Below are 5,454 nucleotides of genomic sequence, written 5' to 3' on the forward strand. Positions count from 1 at the left end.
GGCAGCAACCTCTTTGACCTAGGCTGCAGCAACTTCTTGACATGTCTCCAGCAGTGAGGGAAACAAAAGCAAAAATGAGTTATTGGGACCTCATAAAGATAAAAAGCCTCTGTACAGCAAAGGAAACAATCAACAAAACTAAAAGGCACCGACAGAAGGGAAGATATTTGCAAATGACATCTTGAATAAAGGATTAGTATCTGAAATCTATAAAGAACTTACCAACCTCAACACCCAAAAAAAAAAAAAAAAAAAAAAAACCACCCCAGCAAAAAAAAAAAAAAAAAAAAAAAATACTCCAGTGAAGAAATGGGCAGAAGACATGAATAGGCACTTTTCCAAAGAAGATATCCAAATGGCTAACAGACACAGGAAAAGATATCCAACATCACTCATCATCAGGGAAATACAAATCAAAACCACAAAGAGATACCACCTTACACCAGTCAGTGTGACTAAAATTAACAACTCAGGACACAACAGATGTTGGTGAGGATGTGGAGAAAAGGGAAACTCTGGCACTGTTGGTGGGAATGCAAACCTGTGCAGCCACTCTGGAAAACAGTATGGAGTTTCCTCAAAAAATTAAAAATAGAACTACCCTATGATCCATCAATTGCACTACAAGATATTTATCCAAAGGATACAAAAATGCTGATTTGAAGGAGCACATGTGCCCCAATGTTTACAGCAGCACTATCAATAGCCAAACTATGGAAACAGCCCAAATGTCCATTGACTGATGAATAGGGGAAGATGATGTGGTACCTATATACAATGGAATACTACTCGGCCATGAAAAAGAATGAGATCTTTCCATTTGCAACAACATGGATGGAACTAGATTATATTTTGCTAAGCGAAATAAGTCAGTCAGGGAAAGACAGATAACATATGATTCACTCCTATGTGAAATTTGAGAAACACAACAGATGAACATAGGGGAAGGGAAGAAAAAATAAGATAGAAACAGAGAGGGAGGCAAACCATAAGAGACTCCTGAATACAGAGAACAAACTGAGGGTGGCTGGAGGGGAGGTGGGTGGGAGGATGGGTTGAATGGGTGATGGGCATTAAGGAGGGCGTTGTGGGGATGGGCAGTGAGTGTCATATGTAAGAGATGAATTACTGGGCCCTGCTCCTGAAGACAAGACTACACTGTATGTTAACTAATTGAATTTTAAAAAAAGGAGGGGGCACCTGGGCAGCTCAGTGAGTTGAGCATTCGACTTTGGCTCAGGTCTGATCTCACCCTTTGTGAGTTTGAGCCCTGCATTGGGCTCTGTGCTGACAGATCAGAGCCAGGAACCCACTTCAGATTCTGTGTCCTCCTATCTCTCTGACCCTTCCCCATTCACGCTCTGTGTCTCTTTTTCTCAAAAAATAAATAAACATTAAAAATTTTTTTTTAAAAATTCGGACTCCCTAATCCTTTTCTCAGATTCAGGGATTTAACCTCTTCTCTGCCATTTAAGAAGTAAGCGGTGGAGTGGTTGGGGAACCAGTTCTTGGAAGTCTTATCTCAAACAGAATTAATTGTTTCCTGGATTAATCCCCAACACACTAGGAAGGAAGCCTCACTTTTCCAGTCCCTTCTCCATTTCCTTTCTCTCTTATAAGGACTCATGCACCTGACATTCTTTGCCAGGTTTCCTATATTCTTCCCCATTGGTCCTGTCATGACATCCTATGCAATGCTCAGAAATCTAAAAAGTAAGAGTCCTCTTGGGTTGATGGAGACAACCATACTGGTTCCTATGCAAAATGTGGCTGGGGGAACTAGAATTCTGACCTAAGTCACTGGTACTAGATTAGAAACAAAAGGAGTCAGACAGCAATAAACTCTCCCAGTTCTTTTATTTTGTGTAAATTTCATGACCACAAAGCCTATACTGACATTCTTTCTCTCTTTTAAACAGAGATTAAGGATGCAGTTAAGAGTTCACTCTATTAACACTGATGCCATGGAAATTTCTTTTAAAAATGAGGTATTTGGTTTACTGTCCCAAACAGTAAATGTTTGGACAAACTGCAGAAATGATCTAGCAAGTAATAAAATGAAAGTGAATACATTCAAACATAAAACAGAAATAGCATCTGGCAATAGTTGCTGTGACACCCTGAGAATCTTTACTGTAGTCAAAATAAACTTATGCACCTTAAAACTGTAAAAGCAAAAACCAGCGTGATTTTTCCTAAGGGCTTACGCTTCTACTCAGAAAAGACAGTGAGAATGAGGAGGTGGTGAATATGAAAAGAGATAAAGATCATTGCCCCCTTTTCCACTCTAATCAAAATTACTTATTAATGGACCTCCATTTCCTTTTTTTTTCCCCCAAATTATCTTAGGAAAACATTTAGAATTACAGCAATAACATCATTTACAAGTGAATTTATGTGGAATTGTTGTCAAAGTTGAAAATACCACAAAAGATCTTGAGAAAACATTGAGTATTTCACATAAAAAACTGAACAATCAAATTAGCCAGGCCCAAAATGATGATGAAAACGTGAAAGATTAATTTCGGCCATGTCAGACGGTCTTCTTGGTGGAGGGAAATTATATAGGTGAGAGATGGGTATATGAATACAAAGGCCAGGCCGCATGCTGCTCCTGAATACCTGTGAAATAAAAACTTTTTGGATTAATATTAATCTTGCATTTTGTTTTTGCTGATTTACAATTAAGGTAAATATAGTACCATTTAAACCCTCTTTAGTCTAATAAGGGAACAAAATTATTTTTGATTCAAGTGTTGTAGACATAATGCATGTCAGTTGAAAACATTTTACTTGCTAAGCTAATATAAAATATTATTTCCTGTTCATCTTTATAGCATCTGCTTGACAGAGTTTTTTATGCATCTCTCCAATCTCCATAGTTCTTCTATGTCTCCATGTTTGTGGCTGCTTCCTCAGAAACATCTGGAGACAGGCTTCCTATCTTTGATCTTTTATAAACTAATTATGCATTCTGAGTCTTTGAAGGACTGCTAGCATCTGCTTGAGAAGGAGAACAGATGAGTATCTCTGTGGTGTTCAGCATAATTATCAAAGATAGTAACAAAAATACCTCAACAAAAGACTGTCAGATCCGCACTTTCTTCTTCTTTACCCTATCCTTAGCTTAACAGAAACTTGAAAATCCATTATATTCAATAAGCATCAGGCCAATGCTCTCTCCTGATTCTTGCTACTTTCTTAGGTAAGGGTCTTCAAAAAAGTGACTCAGCCCTGCTTTCTATAGTCAAGGAAGAGAAATCAGCCCAGTATTCCATGAGAATGTGAGGTCACAACTTCACTCCCCATCTATTCAACCCATCACAACATTTTTAGAGAAAATATATTAAGTAAAGAGCCATATGGGATCTAAACTCCCATCTCAACTCTTACTCTCTGACTGCAACTCACAGTGAAACACGTTCTTGATAGAAATGGATTTAAAAACTTAGAACACAGCCTTAACATACTAGAGATCTTCAGGTACTCCAAGAAGTTATAGATTTTATATAAAAAATTTTTTATCTTGTATAAAGAGAAAAAGGTATAAAAGAAAAAGAGAAGGGGAAAGATGCCCAAGGGATAATGGGGCTTCTAGAATCAGGAAGAAGCAGTGATGGAAGATAATGAGCACTTTGACAGCAGAGAACTACATTTGAATGTTACCAGTTTTAAATACAATAATTTCATATAATTAAATTAACAACAACAATGACAATATCAACAGGAAAACCATAAAAATAAAGGCCAATATATGAAGGGACAGAGTTTCCTTATAGGCTGTACCTTATGATTCCTCCTATGTTTGGGTAGAAACAGGCCATGATTACTCCAGCTCCCACAATAATTAGATTAAGAATCAGCACGTGGAAAATGCTAGAAGTTGAGGAGTTTGGAAGAAAAGATAAAAATAAAAACAGGCAAATTATAACCATTAATATGAGAATAAAATTCATTACTAATATTTTTAAAATGAAAATGTCTTAAACTTGACAATAAAATTGCAGCAAAAATTGAAGGCAATGATAGTACTCAATGATAGTGACGGGACAGTGACCTTGGTCCTTTTGTGTAAATATATGAATAGGCTAAGATTTGCCAGAACAAACTAGTGTGTATCAGAGTTCACACCCTTTGGTCTATAATTGCATTTGGAATTTCTTAATAAACAAAAATATGAAAAAGCCATTAACTTCAAGATATTTGTGGCAAAACCAGAAGTATCCTAGATATACAGCAAGGTAATAATTTAACTGATGGGATATATTAAAAAGTATTCAAAATAACTTATCATTGTTACCTAGATGGTAAAAAGTCATCTAGACAACTTGGAAAAAAGCTAGCTAGATTTTTACTACAGAAAATCTGAAAACATTTGAAAAGATATCAGAAGGAAATATACTAAAAAGGCAGTAATAATTGTGTTATGATTTGGGATTTGGAGTAATTTTGCCCCTTTTCTGTATTTAACAAACTTTCTATGTGTTTTTCTGTAAAGTATTTATTTACTTTAAGGGAAAAGGCAAAATGGGCAGGTTTTCATCCTTCAGGTTCAGTCACTTAAAGATATTCAGTGAATAGAAAATAATGAATAGAAAAATAATGTAGGGGTGCCTGGATGGCCCAGTTGGTTAAGCATCCAACTCTTGATTTTGGCTCAGGTGATGATCTCACAGTTCTTGAGTTCAAGCCCCACATCAGGTTTGTGCTAACAGCGTGGAGCCTGCTTGGGATTCTCTCTCTCCCTTTTTCTCTGTCCCTCCCATGCATGTGCTCTTTCTCACTCTCTCTCAAAATAAATAAATAAAGAAAAAGAAAAAGAAAAAGAATGGACATAAAATTTGATGCTCAAGAAATAACTCCATTTCCCAAAAAGTTGATTCTTAAAAGCCAAATTTATACCTTAAAGCAACCTTGTGAGCCCAGGTTATCAGAAGGTAATTAAAACCCAATAAAGATTATAGAGAATAAGGAAAAATATTTATACAAATAAGCAGTTAGTCCTACATCCTCATGAATTACAAAGATATTCAGGCTTCCAGATCTTATTATTTATCTAGAAACTCCAACTTTAAAAATTGCTCCAGAGCTTTGAGACAATGGCTCTTTTGTTATTTCTGTGTTATAATAGGAAATAACGTTGTGTATTTTCCAAAGAAGTGGTTCTGAGTGTAACCACAAACCCCAGGGAAGTTCCCAATACCTTTTCAGGAAGTCACTGAGGTAAAAATTAATTTCAAATCATAAAAGGCATTACTTGCTTTGCAAAAGCAATTGTAGGTAAAACTGCTGGTCCCTTAGCATGGATAGACAGTTGCACCATTTTGTATTCTATACTGTATGCTTTATTGCAAAACACTCTCAAGCAAATCCTTCATAAAAAAGTAAAAGTTATTAGTTTTATTAACTTTCATGTTTTCGACACACACCTTTTTGCTATTCTGTGTGATTAAA

At 36.0% G+C, this 5,454-nt stretch overlaps 1 long non-coding RNA gene across 1 annotated transcript; it reads right to left on the bottom strand.

Annotated features, from left to right (window-relative positions):
• Positions 1 to 1,840: 1,840 nt before the first annotated feature.
• Positions 1,841 to 5,116, bottom strand: LOC125917234 (uncharacterized). The gene is made up of 2 exons (XR_007456121.1): positions 3,787 to 5,116; positions 1,841 to 2,622 (listed from the first exon to the last, which is right to left on the bottom strand). It is a non-coding gene; the product is annotated as an uncharacterized LOC125917234 (long non-coding RNA).
• Between the last annotated feature and the right edge of the window lie 338 nt (positions 5,117 to 5,454).

This window comes from Panthera uncia, unplaced genomic scaffold, assembly GCF_023721935.1.
Source record: "Panthera uncia isolate 11264 unplaced genomic scaffold, Puncia_PCG_1.0 HiC_scaffold_1609, whole genome shotgun sequence".
Classification (NCBI taxonomy): domain Eukaryota; kingdom Metazoa; phylum Chordata; class Mammalia; order Carnivora; family Felidae; genus Panthera; species Panthera uncia.